We start from the raw sequence: 19,308 nt of genomic DNA, 5'->3' as shown, positions 1-19,308 counted from the left end.
CAAGGACTGTACATGAGATAAGATTTCATCCAATCCAGCCTAATCATTTTTCAGATAAGAAAAGTCACAGAAAGGCTAGGTAATTTGGCCATGTTTATGCAGCTAGCCAAAGAGAGTTGGACCTGGAATGGCAACTTGCTCAATCCCAGTATGGTATCATGGGCTCTTGTCTCTACAACATACTAACTCTTCAAGGATTATTTTACCTATTTCTAGCCTCACTTAAAAGTACCATGCAATTTCTTGGACAAATTTCTTTTCAATTTAGTACAGAACAAGAATTTCAAAGCAAGCTAAATTCAATTCTTTTCAATTGAGCAAACATATTAAATGCCTACTATTAAATGCACTTTTCTGGGCACTGAAGATTCAGGGATTTAAAAAAAAAGACTCACTTTTCTAAGAGTTTACAATCTTCTAGGAATAGGGATTAGGGCATAGGCCAGAGTTCAATTAAGGTCTCCCTGACTCCAAGTCCAATACTGAGCTACCTCACCATCTAGCTATAACAATGTAACTTGTTCAGTTGCTAAGAAGTTCCAAAGTTTCTGTTTTTTACCAGGACTCTTAAGGCAAAACAGGAGCATTATGTGGATTCTGTAGCATGCCCAACTTGTAACGTCAAGTCTTTTGATTGTCCCTTTACAATGGATTCCTGAAAAAGGAAAGTAGAAACTGGCTTATCAACTATAATTCTGATGCTACATTGTCCTACCATATTATAAGCTATCCACATATACCAAATGGAAAATGAGATTAAATATTCTTCGTTTTAGTTTGGCTAGAAAACAAAGTTAAGACTGAATGCCCGAGTTCCTGTTATAAACTTAACCCAAATTTCCAGAGTAGAATAAAATTGATAACACAACTGCTCAGGTATTCAATAAAAGGCAGTTTGGGGCCTGACTTATTAAGACAGTAACATCAGTTGTCTTTGGGAGAAAGAGAGAGGGAAGGGGACTGGGGGAGGAAGAGGGAGAAAGGGAAGGAAGGAGCAGCATGATGTAATGGCTACAGAGCTGACCTCAAAGTCAAGAAGACACATGTGCAAGTCTTGCCTTTGACAAACTGGTTGTGTGAGCGTGGGCAAATCGTATCACCTCTCTGTGCTCTAGGCAATTCTAAGCTTCTAAATTGCAGGGAAGGTACCAACTTGCATTGGTAGAAAAAGCTTCCTCATCTTGAGGCTCCCTATACCAGTGAAACCACAGGTCTAGCTCCTATCCCTGTTCTTATGTAGCCCAGGCATGGCCCAATTCCTTGTATTCACTCTCTGGGCTAGCTTATTCAACCTAACTTACCCTCATTCTGCCAATTACAGGGTTCCCAAAAAGAAACCACCACTGTACTGCTATGACTAAAAATTCTCTCTCAGGTTCCTAGGGGTGACAATGACATGGGATATAATAAACAACTTTCCATGGTAAGTCCCAATCCCCTACCAGTGTGCTTACCATTTATACAAAACCATGATACCATTGACTTTTTTAAAAATAGATTTTTATAAGTATCTTTTGTTCTTAGATTGCCTAGATTTCTCCATATATCCCATCCTTCTTCTCAGAGAGTTATTCCTTATAATAAAGAGTTTTTAAAGAAGGAAAAAGGAGAAAGAGGAAAAAGAAAAAATCAGCAAAATAATCTAACATGTTAGGGGTGGGAATCTTATATTATTTATAATGTTCCCCCACTGGGGAACCCACATCTCTGCGATGGATTAGGGAGAGACATTTTGGGGATCAATGTTGTTCTTTGTAATATTCATTTTAAATTGTTTTGCAGTTGCTCTTTTAATTTGCATTGCTGTTTTCATTGTACTTATATTGTTTATGTTGTTTTCCTGGTTCTGCTTACTTTACTTTGCTTCATTTCATGTAGATCCTCGCATGCTTCTCTTCATTCATTACGTTCATCACACTACAGTATTATTCCTTTATATTCACCTACCACAATTTATTCAGCCACTCTCCATCTGATGACTACTTAATTTCCTGTTCTTTGTTACTATAAAAAGTACGGCTATATTTTTATGTATACAGAGCCTTTCTTTTTGTCAGTGACTTCCTTAGGATATATGCCTAGCAGGGGAATCCATGTCAAAGGATATAAACATTTTAGCCATTTTATTTGCCTAATTCTAAATTGCTTCCTGGAATGATTGTACTATTTCACAGCTCCATCAATAATGCATTAATGTGCTTATCTTTCCATAACCCTTCCAACGTTGAATATTCCCATCTTTTGTCAACTTTGCCAATTTACTGACACTACTGACTAAAATTTAAAATGTTTGCTTAACAATAAGACAAAAACAAGAACAAAAATAGCACAATTACTCAATATAAAGCAAACGAAGTCATGATCAAAACCTGCTTTCATTTTAAATCTTTTCCTTTTGCATTCTTTACATCTTTTGGTTCTTACTGAGACTTGACTTTGACCTGATAATACAGCCTCCCTGGCCATCCTTTGCAATACTAGTTGCACTTTCATTCATTATTCCCAATTCATTCAAGTGAAGAAATTGGAATATTCTTTGGCCTCCATTTCCATTTTCAAGCTCACCCTCTAACCCTAACCCAGGCTTCTTTTTCTGTCCCTTTCAACAAGGGACAAAACCTTGTGTTTATAAATGCAGCATGGCATAATGGATAAGGTGTCAGAGATGGAGTTAGGAAGACATTGATTCAAATCCTGCCTCTGACTTCCTAGGGTTGTGACCCTTGGCATATCATCTCATCATTCTGCAGCTCAAAGGAAGATGCTGAATAAATATAATGGGACAATATCTTTTTTTAAGCACTCGTATCTTTATGCTTCATAACTTACATTTGACCCCAGTCCCTCTTATATGACACAGCCTCCTAAACATAAGCTTAGAAGGCGGAGACATTCTGGGTAGTTAAATAAAAGAGGGAGAATGGGGTGAGTCAGAATTTCCAGTCTCCACAGACACATGTAGGTCATAAATAGATCATTTACGATGGAGTGAACGAGTAAGAACAAGACAACTCTAAGTAGAAAAGGGGGGGGTGGAAATAAGAGAAAGTACGAGTGATGACATTGGGCAGTCTAGATGCATGATAAATCATTTCTAAACTAGCCAATTCAACTCAACAAACGTATTAAGCATTTACTATGTGCAAAGCATTGTGGGAGTCTCTATAGTTATAGAAAAAATTAAACATAAAAAACTAAAATTATTCTATATGTTGTTAGTTGACAGTTTATCAAACAAAACTTTTCTCCCTCCACCCCTCCCCAAATCTGAAGTCCTATATATTACTGCATTTTAATAAAACTTCCAAAGAGGATACATCATAGCCAAAGCATTTCCCAGTAAGAAATGGGAACCAGGAGAATATTGGGAGAAGAGCTTTTCACAAGCTGATTGATGGTTAGACAGGACCTGCTCTCCCTTTGAGGGTAACGCTTTCTATAGCATAGTCCAATTCAAATCCTCACACCTTCTACAGGCCTTTTTTAAAAAAAAAATTTGTATAGCTCACAGTTGCAATCACAGCCTCAACACAGGACATTTCCTGAGGATTAATGACTACTCAGGATGGGATTGTTGGCCATCAGGTCCCCCTAGACCAAGGGTTCTTAACCTTTTTTATATCATAGGCCCCTTTGGAAGTCTGGTAAACAAACGGTCTCCTCAGAATAATGTTTTTAAATGCACAAAATAAAATACAATGGATTACAGATGAAACCAATTATATCAAAATGGTTATCAAAAGAATTTTTTAATTCTCAGTTAAGACTCCCAGGTTAAGAACCCCTGCTTTTTAACACGCACTCACTCACCCATAGGAAATGCCAAGTACTTTGACAGTTACCACTTAAATCAATCCTGCAATACATTCACTTTATTTGGAATTAATGTCAACACAGCATTTTTGATTCACACACAGAGGTGTGCTGAAGCCAATTCATATGGGCTCCTGAGACCCCAGAGATTGGTAAATTTTCAGTGTGAGCATTTATACCTCAACAATTATCAAACACTAAAAATCAGGGCTTGATATATTGTCCCAGGCCTGGAATCAGGAAGACTTGAGTTCAAATCTGACCTCAAACATTTATTAGCCGTGTGACTCTGGGTAAGTCACTTCACCTCTGTTTGCCTCAGTTTCTTCATCTGTAAAATGGAGATAGTAATAGCACCTACCTCCTAGGATTGTTGTGAGGATATTTGTAAAGCATTTAGCATATCACCTGGCACATAGTAGATACCACGTAAATGTCAGTTATTATTATTAAAAAGTGATTGAGAAAATGTTAACAATGAAGACTAAATTTAAAAGTGTGTCATGCACACATTTTTGTGTGAAGAGAGCCATTTCTTAAACACCACCTAACACATACAGTCCCACAAGAATGGAACTACAGTCTAATGGGAGCATTTAACATTTTTCTTTGATTTCCAAATAAGCTCCACATCACCAATCCAAAAGTGATTTTTTACTATTTTTTTTCTTTTTTTTTTGAAGGGGGGGAAGGCAGGGCAACTGGGGCTAAGTGACTTGCCCAAGGTCATACAGCTAGTGTGTCAAGCGTCTGAGGCCGCATGTGAACTCAGGTCCTCCTGACTCCAGGTCTGGTGCTCTATTCACTGTACCACCTAGCTGCCCCCCCAAAGATGATTTTCAAGAAAAATTGATCTAAATGACTTCTGTTTTTATCCTGGAATTAACTTCTGCTCATGGTGGGTTCCTGAGCTAACACACAGTAATACTTTTCTTTCCACCTTTTCAGCCCTTTTGATGGCAAAGCCACCTTGGCAACTGGGTAAATGATGCTGAAGGATTGTCTGACGGTGGGCCTCTATAGGTCACATGGGAACAACGAAGGCAAGTCTGGAGAACCGCATGAAACCTAATGAGCTCTTTCAGTGGATAGCTGGCCTCCATTCACCAAGCTACTTCCTGTGTGCCTCGCTGGTCTGACACTGTCGCCTGGGGCTGGAGCACCTGTCACCCTGCGGTTTCACTCTGAGGGGAGCAGAGGCTCAGTGAATGATCCTGGTGTTTGAAGTCATCTGCCCTCCTACACTCAGGCTAAGGCAGGTGGTCCCACCATCCCAAGGCCAGAGATGATTGACAGAGAAGTCAAGTCCCCAAGTTTCCAAAGCCGTTTCAAATTTCAGGGAAATATTTGTGAGCTGTTAAGGAAATACAGGGTGGCCAAACACCCGATGTGCAGCTGATCAGGCTTCCAAGAGTGTCATTGGGATGTGTCATCTAAGGAGCAGTACTGAAATAGCTAGACTCTCTGGAACCAGAGGGTCCGGTCCAAGCAGAATTAGTGCAGCTTTTCATCAGCATAAAGACTGTAATCTTCTGGGCTCCCCGTAGAGCTTTACATTCAAAGGTACTGCAGCTTGAGTACAATTAATTTCATAGCAGGTGTCTGAAATTAGGTATTCCTAATAATGTATGCTGGTAATAGCTAGCCTTTATATATAGCTCTGAGGTTTGCACCATCACCCCAATCCATAATATGCATGAAGCAGTCATTCAAGTGCTACCCTATGAGAAAGGAAAATGAGAATTCAGATCTCTCCTCTAGCACTAATTGTGTGATTATGGGCAAGTAATTCACTTTTCTGAGGATCAGTTTCCTCACCTGTAGACTGGTGATAATAGGACCTAAAATTCCAACTTCACTGGGTTGCTATAAGACTCCAATGAGATCGTGCATGGAAAATTTTAAGGTGCTATAGTGTATCAGCAAGGTAATAGTCACAACGTCAACAATAATTGTGAATATGCCTGTGTAGTTCTGTGTCACAAACTATGAGGGACTCTCCATATAGTAGGCAGAAGTAAAACATTTATTCAGATGCCGAAGAACCAAATCCCAAAACCAATAAGTCCAACCCATCGAAGCACCAATCAATTCCCAAAACCAGTAAGCCCACTTCATCATAACAGCAAGGAACTTAAAACACAGTACCACAGCATGGAGCCTTGCCATCCCAAAACCTCTCTGACTCCCTACTGGGGCCTTCCCACAAACACACTCACAGAACAGTTAGCATACTTCCTCTCTCTCCCTCAGCTCTAACTGCTCTGAGCATTTCCTACTCCACCATTTCCTTTTCTTCTCGTTCAGCAAGCTCCTCCCACCACATGTGACTTAGGCTTCCTGTGATGTAGGCAGGTCACATGGGTCTATTAATGGGTGGGGAAGATCTTCAAATTTCATTACTGTTACATATAGAAATGTCAGTTATTTTTGTAACCCTGTATGAGCATCATCACCAAGAGGAAAAATTCTTCCCCAGAATCCACCAGGCCCATCTTTGTGGAACTAGGATTTTTGGGACTATTTCACAGAGATTTCTGGGAGAAAGATGCCAGAAGAAGAATAAGCCAGGTTGAAGTAGTTTGATCACACATAGCAGTAGCTGGATGGTACAGTGGAAAGAATTTTGGGTTTAAGTCAGGAAGGCTTGACTTTGAATACTGCCTCAAATACTTACTAGCTATGTGCCCCTAGGTAAGTCATGTGACTCCTTTCAGACTCAATTTCTCCCTCTGTAATGTGAGTTTAGTGTCCCATTAGAGTACTTCCAACTTTAAATCTGTGATCCACAAACCTGGGTTTGAAGGAGGTACCCATTCTTGGCTACATTTTTATTATACCATGTTCTCAAAACTTTTCCTGAGTCTATAATGCAATATCCTTTACTAAAGTCACCCTATAGTGGCTTAGCATGGTATGGAGGTGGCTCTGGGTTCTTGAAGGCTGTTTCTATGCCCTAACAGGTCCTACCCAGCTTGCAAGGCTGTGAGTACAGTTGTGATGACTGGCTATGTGTCTGTCTAAGGCCTAATTGAGCTAAATTCTAAAACATTCATCACCAGAAGTTTAAACACCAAGACAATAAGAGTTTTGGCCATGGCACCTCATAAAGCCTATCTGTGAGGCAGAGAAGGACTACATTATGCATTGGGAGAGACAATACTCTCACCAATGAAATTACAGATGTTTGACGTATCAAACTACCCATCAACATATTACATTATTATACATGGTTTACCCAAATATTATTATATTCATTATACAGATAATTATGCTGAAAGGTTACGGACTCTGGAGGACCCCAAAGTGAAGAACAGACCAAAGTGCTAACTCTAAAGCAATTTCTCTGCTGATAATTAGAGAAAACTTGGGTACCTCCAAGCTGCAGGTTACAGGACATGGAACATCAAGGACTACATGCCCTTGACTGGGGTCCAAGACAGGGCCATCTTACATTGAATTCACTATATAGAGAAGAGAAATTTAATTCCAGGGTCCAACATTTAGAAGTTTCTAGAGCTAAAGGTATCATAACATAAGAATAACAAATAATTTTGCTGTATTCTCAGGTATTTTTGTAAAATAAATCTGTCATTTTGCCATAGTAGAACAGTGATTGTAGAATCAAAGAGAGCTGGAAAAAACCACAGAGACCATCCTCTCTAACCCCCTCATTTTATGGATGAGGAAACTAAGGCCCAGAGAGGTTAAGTATCTTGCTCAAGGTCATATAGGCAGCAAGTGACAGAGAGGGAATTTGAACCCAGGTCCTCTGACTTTTAATCTAAAATTTTGGGGAAGAAAGAGTCTTTATTTCTAGGAAACTTTGTTCTGCACCTCTGTGATACACCTATCATATAGTATTTTATATTACTGTTTATTCCAGTTTATAACTTCTTCTCTTACATGGAGTAAGCTCCATGAGAACAGGCCTGTATCTTGCATATGCTTTGTTTCTCCCCTCAGATTCTACTGCACTGCTCAGTGCACAGTAGGTACTCAATAAGCATAAGTTGAATAAATGAATGGTAAGGATTTTTTCCTATTGAGAAATCAGGAAAATATAGTTGGCAAGATGGCAGAATAAGAGGTGATACCAAAATCCAATTTCCAATCTCATCCCCTCAAAACAGCGAAGAGTGTTTCAAATAAAGTCATATAAACAAAAGACAAGAAAAAAGGAAGTAATTCCTCACAACTTATAGGGTAATACCTTCACACACATACATAAGGGCATATTACTAAATTACCCCCACAAGTTCCACCATATGCTTACCCCACTTCAATGCCCTTGTGGCCCCACATCACAAGTTGTATATACATGGCTGCTCTGCAGTAGCCTCTTGGGATCTCCTCACAGAAGTGACATAATCTTCCAGATCTGCCCACTCCTCATCAAAGAGGGTCTGGATTTTGAATAATATTACCAGTCTAGATATGAGTACAAGTATACTTGGGTAAGGTAGAGACCCAAAAATGCAACATCAGTATCAATGGTAACTCAGGCCCATAGGATCATAGATGGAGACCTGGAAGGTCTAACCTCCTCATTTGACAGATGAGAAAACTGTGGCCTAGCAGGGTTAAGTGGCTAGTCTAAATTGTCAAAAATAGTAAGTGGTAGAGCCAGTATTCAAACCCAGGTCCTCTCATTCCAGATCCAGTGTTTTTCTCACTATATCAGGCTGCTTACCACTTGATACTAAAGAGAAGAGGCTTCTAGCAGAAAAGCCAAATGAAGGATTGGGTATAAGTCCAGTCCTCCTTCCATGCCCCCAAAAAGCTGAAAGGGCAAGATATAAATTAAAGAAAAAATACAATGACTAAAAGATTAGACTTCTCGTAAAATGAGGAAAAGAAGGCAGCTGAGATCAGACCCTTTCCATCATCTAAAAATAGAATTAGATGCAAATAGCAACACACAAGAGTATAGAACAAGCATTACAAGAAAAACCAGCAGAGACCCTGATAACAAAATGAGTGAAAAAAATGAGAAAATGAGTAAATATTATGAATACTGTCTGAAGTAAAAGAAATAGTCCCCAAAACACATGATAAAAGGGAAAGTATTGCATCACCTACTACAAAATCATTCAGAATGATAACTGAACAACCATAAGGATGTATAGAATGTTTCAGATGAGCAATAAAAAAATTAAAGGCAAAAATTAATATGGTAATTGTAGCTCTCAAAGAAAAAAATATAAAGACAAACAAGAAAATATGAACTTTAGAACCAACACTGAGACCTTGCTTTCCTGATTGGTGACATCCTAGGTTGAGAAAGGACAAAAAAAGATAGGGAGAAAGAAAATGAGAATAAAAATAATCTTAAGGAATTTGGGATTGAATAGGTTAATTGAGTGACAGGGTCTGGATCTGTGAGAGGAAACCAGCATAAGAACAGTGTATGCTAATCAAATTTCAGAGACTAAATGCTGATTTTTAAAAGAAGCAAAAAAGGAGAGAGAGAGAGAGAGAGAGAGAGAGAGAGAGAGAGAGAGAAGTCAGTGAAGGGAAACGCAAACTTTAAAACTGTAACTCTACATGAATGTATTTAAACTCTAATTAAACGAAAGCAAATAGCAGAATAGATAAGAAAACTCAATAATCTGCTGCATACGGGAAATACATTTAAAACACAAAGAAATACACAGTTTGCAAATGAGGGTCCAGCATAAAATGCATCAGATACATATATATATATATTTTTTTCTTTTTAAGCAAGTGTTACAATCATGATTTCAGATAAGCACAATCAAAATTAATGTTAACAGAGTTAACATAGAAACTACTTTATGTTTAAGAGTATCATAAACGATTAAAAATATTATTTCAAATGTGTGGCAAATTGCAAATAGAAACTGATAGCAAGGCAATTGTTATAGAAGACTATAATATTTATCTTTCAGAACTAGAAAAATTTTACAAGGTAACCAGGAAGGTAAACAGGGAGCCAAATAGACTATAGGAAAATTAGATCTGAAATGTCTTTGGCATATATTAAAGAATTACCTATTTCTCAATATCATCAGTGCCTTTACAAAAATTTATCATGTTCCAGGGCATAAAAAATTATAGATATGTTTTTAAAAGAAATAATATATATTTAGAAATAATAATTCTACAAAGCAATAGTCAATAAGGGAAAGATTAGTAAAAGATATGGATCTATATGGAGATAAAGAGATAAATTCCTAAATAATAAGTGGGTCAAAAAAATAATCATAGAAGTAGTAAATAATTTCTTTAAATAGATTTTGTAATAGTGAGACAATCTTCCAAAGGTCATGTGAGACTAGTAAGCAGTCCTGAAAGGAAAATGTAGAGCTCTAAAAATATATAAATAAGAGAGATAAGAAAAGATAGCAGAGCTCACCCAAGATCATACAGTTAGTAAGTATAAGTATGGAAGCAGGTCATGTGCTTCCAATTTCAGTTGGGGAAATGGTGATATATAGTAAGGAATATTAAAACATCATACTACAACATAAAGTTCTTTCATTTTTTGCTTACAGTTTTTCTACTTAAAAATAGTTGTTTATTGATTCTATGGCAATATGTCTCACTGGATCACTGTACAAACACAAAGATCTGGTCCATTGTGGAAAAAGCTGTAAACAGGAAGTCTTACCCCTATTATCCACAGAGATGGCTGCATGTCAGCATTGTTAAAAATAAATTAATTTTCCAGAGTTTGATCATCCTAAGGAATGTAAGTCCTTTAAAAGAGGACTTTTGATCTCATAGACCTATAGACGGGTATATTGCATCTGGTTTCTATAATCAATGTTAATTTTTTCAAAAATTTAATTACTTGAATTACCTATATACCTTCTGTGGTGATTGCTTTTTAAAATAAGTTTTGGAGCCCAGAAGGAATTAAGCAAAGAAACTGTTACTCTTCATTTATTTATTCAAGAAATATTTTTTGAATACGTACTATGTTCAAGACACTAGTAGTAAGCACTACTATCTATTTAGATAGATAACAAAATAAATAAAGCAGTCTTGCCCTCAAGAAGTTTACATTTTACTAGGGAAGATGGCATAAACATAAACATATACAAGGTAGTATGTGATAGTTAAATATGAAAAACACAGATTCAGTGGAAATTAGGTGCAGAGCACTGCATTGCTAGGGTTGAAATAAGACAAGCCCTTATGGAGTTTTTAATCAAGTGGGAGAGATAAGCAATACACACCCCTCAAAAAACTATAATACATGTTAGAAATACTAAATGTACATAGAAAAAAATTATTCCAAGAGATTTGAGGAGGAAATGATCACTTCTAGCAGTGGGGATAAGAGAAAGAGAAGGAAGGTGTATCACAAAAGACTTTACGGAGAAGGTAGAATTTTAGCTAGGCCTTAGGGGATAAAGCACAGAATCTCAGAGTTGGAAGGATGTCAGAGGTAATTAAGTTCAGTCATACCTATATAAAAATCCCATACGCATCATCAGACACTGGTCATCTAGTCTTTGTTCAAGTCCTCCAATGAGGGAAAACCTACTCTGTTACAAGGCATCCCATTCCACTTTTGGATAGCTCTACTTGTCAGCCAGTATTTCCTTCTCTCCTCCAAGTTAATTCCCCAATTTCCCCAACATGGCATGAACTCAAGGCATTTTATTAGCCTCGTTTATCCTTCTGGACATCCCATAATGTGGTGCCCAGATCCAAGAAATAGCACAGTACCATGGAAAGAGTACTGGTTTCAGAGCCAGAAGACCTGTGCTCAAATCCTGCTTTTGTCACTTGCTATGTTTGTAATCTTGGGTAAATCATGTGACCTTTTAAGACCTCAGTTTCCTCTTCTGTAGAATGAGAAATTAGACTAGATGGCATCTGAGGTCTCTTCTACTTCTAGATCTGTGACCTCATCATCCTTCTTTACCTGGAATCAAAGCCTGCCTCTTTCACTACTTGTTTGACCTTGACCAAGTCAATTATTTCCCAGGCTTAAGTTTCATCTATAAAATGGGAGGGTTGAACTAGATGGCCTTTAAGTTCCCTTCCAGCTCTGAATCTATGATCTGATAAGCTGATGAACTGAATGCAATAGTCTAGATGTGGGCTAACCAAGGCAGAGTACAACTGGACTATCACCTCCAGAGTCCTGGACTCTGTGCAGGTATGAGGAACTTTTAATGTTGGTGTAAATGGACATTTCAGAGATGCTCTGCCTGCTTCTGGCCAATCTTGCAGTAGCTCAGCATATGGGCACTTTAGGAATGAAAAAGTCCCTGGCTGCATATAGCTGACCATATGTGATTCATTGCTGAAGATGGTAAACATGCTTGGCATGATAAAGTAATCTTATTATTGTCCACTAAACAGGAAGAGCTCATGAATCTGTGGACCTTTAAAGGGGAGTGAATTTCCCTTAGTTTTCTTTTCCTGGCTTGAATTGTGTCAGGACTATTCAAGTCTCTCTTGTGAAAGGTCATGGGGAGGAGTCACCCTTCCCCTAAACTGGTCACTTGGCAACTGATCTCGCATGACATCTAAATGGGGGGACTGAAATAAGAGTTTGATCCTGAGTCTCTGGCTGTCTCTTCTGCTTTGGGTTTCTTTACCTGATCATAGGTAACCAAATAATGATCCTGAGATGGATGTGTCCAATCTTAGAGACAACCGCATGAATTTGGGAAGTTGGTTATCTGTGGTCCATCATTCAGAGCTGAGTGGTAACAAGAAAACTTTTCTGCATCAAAAAAAGATGACCGCCAACAATAAGATTGGCCCACACCCTAGCCTGGCTTTCCATAAGTCATCTATCTTGAGAGGTATAGCAGAGTGTGATGACACATAAAGTACCTATTCAGCCACCCTTCAAATTGTTTCATGTCCTCATGGTTAAATCCCAACTCCCCAGGAGAATATCACAGTAGTTTAATACTATTTAAGTTTTAAGCCTAAGTTTTTCTATCAATGTAGTCTTTTAAAACACTTCTTGTTAAGAGCTCTTCTTTTGGATGAAGAAAATAAATACCTGGAGGCAGAGACAAGATGGCAGAGTAGCAGGAAGAAGCACAGCAATCTCTCCTCCTCCCCCCCAAAATTCTTCCAAGCAGCTCCAGATAACACACCAGAACAAATTCTAATTGGAGAATCCAAGGTAAAAGTCACAGAGAGTCATTTTCTAGCCCAGGTTGGCATAGAGAGACAGACAGAAAGTTCTGATCCCATACATTGAGGATGGGATCCAAGAGCTTGACTCGTGGACCATTCCTGGTCAAGAACACCCCCTACATGATACCCAAGAAGTAGTCATCCATCTTCTTTTGGAAAAACTCCAGTCAGAAGGAACTGAATACCTTCTAGGAAAGTTTTTCTTTATCTTGAGCTGAAAATTACTTCCTGGACTCCACCCCCTTGCTTGTAGTTCTGCCATCAGGGATCAAAAAGAGCACTTCTTGAGTTTCTTCCAAATAAATAAATGCTTGTCTCATTAAACTGACATGGCATAACCTTGAGACACTTAGCTAGCTCTCTGGACTTCAAGTCAGGAAGACTTGATATCAAATCCTGCCTCAGTTCCATTCTAGTTATGTGATGCTGGGCAAATCACTTAACCTCTTCTCAGTCTCTATTTCCTCCTCTATAAAATGGGAATACCAATACCACCTACTTTATAGGGTTGTGAGAATCATATTAGATAATTTGTGCAAAGTGCTTTACAAGCCTAAAAGTGCCATATAAATGTCAGCCACTATTGTAATTTAAATACTTGAATACAACAACCACATTTACCTAAAGATTCTCTTCTCAAGGTCAAACAAGTTCCTTCAGCCAGTTCTCTGTACAATAAAGCCTCCATTCTGATCACTCCATTCTGGACATGGACAGAAGAGGAACATTTATAATGAATGATCCTTTCACCAAGGGAAAAAAATTGAAATCTTCATCCAAGTCAGAACAGGTCATTCACCTACTCAAAAATAATCAATATCTCCCCCTTCCCCTCAGGATAAAATATAGACCCTTGGCTATCAACAATATGGCTCCTATTACCCTTTCTAGCCTTGTTTTATATTATACCCTGAACGAATTCTTATGTTCCAGCCAACCTGGCCTCTAGATATTTCCCAAACATGATCCAATAACTCTTGCTTCTGTATGCTTCTCTCACATAAATAGTCCCTTGGAAGCACCCCCGCCCCATCTCTGCCTTTCAGAATTCTTGTCTTCTTTCAATGCTCAGCTTGTCCCAATTCTTCTATGAATCCTTTCTTGATTCCTCATCCCGGTTGTTAATGTTCTCTCCCTCCTCAATTTAGCTTGTATTCTCCTTATTTGTGTCCATGGTTTATCCTCTCCCTTGAACAGAACATGAGGTCCATGAGGAGCTGTGTTGTGTTTCTTTATTCTTTGTATCACCAGCATCCAACACAATGCCTTGTGTATGGTAGGTATTTAATTTGTTGAATTAAATGGAATACTATAAAATTCTGATGCATGTTTTTCCATAAGTGGTCACATGGTGACATTTAGCAAATGTTATCAAAATTAACTGAATTGTAAGGAATGAAATACAATCTGCCCAAGGCTGGTACCTGCAGCCATCCAAAATAGAGAGTCAAGCAATCAAATTGGACTTTTAGAAAGCCTAGATGGCTCTACTCCCAGAAACTGTGCCCTTAAGCATTGCACTGACCTTGTAGGCCATGGGCCTTTCCAGGTGTTCACTTATCTATCTTAGAACTCTTGCCATGTTTAATACAACAAAGGCTGGAGAAAAATAGGCTTATCCATTTTAAATCCTTTAAAATGAGAAATTAAAGGACCTATACCCCAAATCCCCACTATAAGGCCAAAGTCTCAAATTCTGCTTCTCAAAATTCCTTTCCCTAATGGTGCCTGGTACATAGTAGGAAATTTAATGATTGATTGATTGATTGATTATTTCCTTTTTTGTTCTGCATTATTCTTACCTAAGATTGGAGCCATTAGAGAATCCCTGCTAATCCCTACCCCCACCTGCCAAAGCACTGAACCAGGGCCACTATGTCAGTCATCCTGATTTCCTTCTTTTCTGGTTAAATAAATAAATGGGAAGTGCTAACATTCCAAAAGAAAACTGGTTCCTTGTTCAAATTATAATCTTTCTTAAGTAAGCTATTAAAATACCAACTTTATCAATGAAATATTTGGTAGATAAATACTAGGAGTAACAAAAAATTTCCAGAACCAAGCTCTAAGAGAAAATTGACTTCTCTCATGCTAAAGTCATTGGATCGATAACTAATGAAAGAAGTTTGGGGTGGTTTTTTTTTTAAGTTCCACACAATTACAGAGAGCTATTCCTCATGTCTGACTAGGGAGAACTAAAAACGAAGAGAGGAAAAAAGTGCTAATGAGAGACAAACGACAAGACTGGGATAAGATGGCCCCCACACAACAGACAACAATCCATCCTCCTGATATCTAGAGAGTGAAGGAAAGTTGGACAAGAGATAATGGGAAAATATAGAATGATAGAAAGCATGATGTAGTAGGATATATGGTAATTTGGGGACCAAAAGGCCACATTAAATGTGGGGGCAATCACTTTCTAGCTTTAGATTAAATGAGTTATTCATTTAACCTCTCTTTGCGTCATTTTCTTCATGTGTAGAATGATAGGTTTGACAAGATACAATTTGGTAGAGTGGTTAGAGTGTTGAACTTGGAGTCAGGAAAACAGGGGGTATGAATTCTTCCTAAGACTGTCTGTATGACCCTGGGCAAGTCACTTAACTTCTGTGGGGCCCAGTTTCTTCATCTGTAAAATGAGAGGGGTTGGACATGGTGACCTCATTACAAAATCTGAAGTCGTATAAAAATGGGAGTTATGATTGCTGTTGTGATAACCTTTGTTATTGCTGCTATTATTATATGTAATATCCCTTATTGTTGAGAATCTTATGAAAATAGAGCAAGTAGATGAGTGAAGATTTGAAGTTCAGTCCTGTAATTCTAAATCCATTGTTCCCCAATTGGCACTGAACCAATTCTCCATTCATTTGAATTCACAAGGTCCTTTTAAAAAGAAAATTCAATTACTGGAAATCATTTTTATTCAATTACTTTTGTGCTAACACCTGAGACCAGAAACTAAGGGATTTGAGATTTTGATACAGTTAAGTGGGATGGAGATAGAGGTGGAAAGGTCTGGGCGGGAGGGGCGGTACCACCTTTGGTGGTAGTACCAACTTGGATGGATTGTCTAAACTGAGAACTTAAGGCAGCATAAGGATTCCACAGGTGGGTGGCAGAAAGAGCATCAGAAGAAGCCCAAAGTCAAAATTCATCTGCCTTGCCATTTTACCTAGAGCTCTGTTTCTAACAGCTACCTTTGAAGACCACCTTTGGTCATTCTATAGATTTTTACATATATAGACACATATATACATATAGAGTATTTCATATACTATAGATTAATATATACTGTAAAATCAAGCTACCTCAACTTATAAAAAACTAGAGAAGCACAAGTAAATTCCTAGGACCATGGGCACATTTTAAAATATTTGGGTTGATCATTTTGGCTCCAAAAAACAGATAAGGTAGCATATCTCCCATCTTTTGGTAGATAGGAGGTTGACTCTAGTTGTAAAATATTGCATATACTGCCAGATATGATTAACCTTATTGATTGGTTTTGCTTAAATATATTTCTTTGTTAAGATGAAGGCCTCTGTGAAATATTGGAGTATATCAGGGAACAACAGTGGTGAAAGAAGAAAGGCTTTAATACAATTTTTTAAAATAGTTTAAAAAAAAAACATGAGTGGAAGGTTCCAGGGTAGGTAGCTCAGTAGTGTAGTAGAAAGAGCACTGGATCTCAAGCCTCAGACACTAGTTGCAGGACCCTGGACAAATCCTTTAACCTCTATCTGCTTCAGTTCTCTTATCTGTAAAATGGGTCGGATAATAGCACCTAGGTTATTGTGAGAATAAAATGGGATTAACAATTGTAAAGTGCTTTGGAAACCTCAAAGCACTATATAAATACAAGCTAGGGGAAGCCTCTGTTATTCTCCTACTCCAGACCTGGTCTGCCCAAAGGAGGAAGAGAACAAACAACCCTGGATACTGAGCTCCAAAAAGTTTCCCAGCTTCTGATCTCTCTTTCCCTTGTTTTTCCCCAGATTTTCTCCCCTGACATTAAAGTTTAGCGCCTACTGTGTGCAGGGCATTGTGCTAGTCTCATGCCTGGAATTCACTTTCTCCTCCACTCTACCTGATAGAATCCCTCTCTTCTCTCGAAACTCAACTCAGACACTGCTTTCTACATGAAACCTTTCCTGATCTCCCGTACTGCTAGGGCCCAGTTTTCCAAATGACCTTTTATTTAACCTTCTGGTATTGATTTCTCTTTATATGTACTCTATATATGCTTATATGTGTACTTCCCCCATTAGATCATAAACTCCTTAAGGTTAGGGATTGATTCCTTTTTTTGTATCTGTGTCCTTTGTGCTTGAGACAGAGTAAGTACTTAATAAATGTCTGTTCATGGATGGATGGTACAAATTTTAATTAATATACAATTCCTGCCTTCATGGCTCTCACAATCTAGTGGAGCATATAACCCACATACAAATAACAATAATATATAATGGTGTGTGACGAGTACGTTAGAGAGGCATGAAACTATGAGATTTGTTCATGCTGGTAAAGAGAGGAACATTGTTATTAACGAGGTGAATTAGGGAAGGCTTTGTTGAGAAGGTAACCTTTGAATCAGGCTTTAAAGGAAGGGTAGGAAAACAATAGGCAAAAAGATAAGCAGGGAAGACATTCCAGGCAGATTTAACTGGATTGATTTATATGTAACAAGGCCCCCAAACAAGTCACAAGACAGCAAGTGATTTTTAGTAATAATTAATTTAATAATAAATTGAATAATTTAGTAAAGTGAGATCCAGAAGAGAATAAACAAAATGTCCCAACCTCCCACCACATGCCAGTGCACTTCAAACTCTGGTTATAGAAGTAAAACCAACCATATCACATTCCTCACCCTGTACAATATGGTAAAATTGTTAATTCAAGAGACAAGGAGGGGAAAAAACATGGGCTTTGAATGAACCCTGTTTAGATTACCTGTTGTTTGTTTGGTTTTTTTTTTAACTAAGGAACAATAGCAGACCTAGTCATATGAGACATTTTAACTGCTCTGGACTAAGCAATGCTTAGATTAAAGGAATAGGATCATAGTATCAAGATTTAGGACCAGAATGGCCCTTAGATATCTGCAAAATATTTGAGTGTAAACACTGAATACTTACTGAATGTCAAAAGGCCCTGTTCAGTATAAAGATGTAGTTAACTAGGAAATATTTACCAACACTGTTTAATAGATGAGTTCCGAGGGTGGGAGGCAATAAGGAACATAAAGGTGAATTGATTTTGCCTGATCACTAAAAGTGAATGGCAGAGTCTGGGTCCCAGATTTCAACGTAAACAGCCAGAGAAGACTGTGGCCCTACTCTTCTCAGACTGACCCCTATTAACATAACTCTGGTATGCTTCAGGTTTCAACTGTAAACTGTTGTACTTAGAAATGGCTGCTGAAACTCTCCAGCAAGTTGATGTGGAAAAGTTATAATTCTGCCTTCCTCATTCAGAGTTGGCACGCCTGGTTAATTTTTAGAAACTGCACCTTTCGCTACCAAGTCTGTGCTCCTTGACCCTGTAACCCCAATAATGACATGACAGCTGCCATGGCAGACCATTTGTCTAAAAATCTATGTAAATCCAAGTCCTCACCTGCTCTGTGCCTTCAACCAGAGAGGATAGCCCACTATTCATCTGGGCCACCAGCAGCATTTCATCCAGTCAAACAGTACAGGTAAGGGTGGCCGCATGTGACTCTTTCCCTGACTACATTAATGTATCCTATGCTATGCATGCAGGCATGTGCTGACAAATGTTTAACAACCAGCTGTCTGAAAACACAAATGTATTCAGGACACACTTTTAAGCTGAATCTATATTGTGAACATTTTCTCCATCATTTTCTTAAGTATTAGACAATCAACCCAACAATAAATCAAGCCCTGATTTATAGTGTTGGTTGATTTCTGAAGCACAAATACTCACACTGAAGATTTCACAATTAACCCTGCAAGCTGATTTGAACTAGCTCCAGGCCCACCCTGTTGCTTATATGAGTACAAGAAACTATCCCGGCTTCATGCCATTCAGCAGAACTCGGCCTGAAGTTTGCATGACACAGGTAAACCTCGTTGTCCATCTCTGCCTTATCCTCCTTGTCCTCCCTCAGTGTTCAGCTCAGAAGCTTCGTCCTTGGTGAAGCTTTCCTGTTCCCTCCCTGTTGCTAGAGCCTTCTCTCTTCTCAATTTACCTGCTTATTTTTAAGTAGACTAGACTAGGCTATTTGAAGAGAGAAAGAGGAATGGCTGCCAATGATGGGGAGTAGAGGACATAGACCAGGAAGTGAGTAACTCACAGATATTTCATGTTTTAATCTGCCTGCAA

This window comes from Trichosurus vulpecula, chromosome 7 (assembly GCF_011100635.1).
Source record: "Trichosurus vulpecula isolate mTriVul1 chromosome 7, mTriVul1.pri, whole genome shotgun sequence".
Lineage (NCBI taxonomy): Eukaryota > Metazoa > Chordata > Mammalia > Diprotodontia > Phalangeridae > Trichosurus > Trichosurus vulpecula.
Note: the sequence above shows the minus strand (reverse complement) of the source record.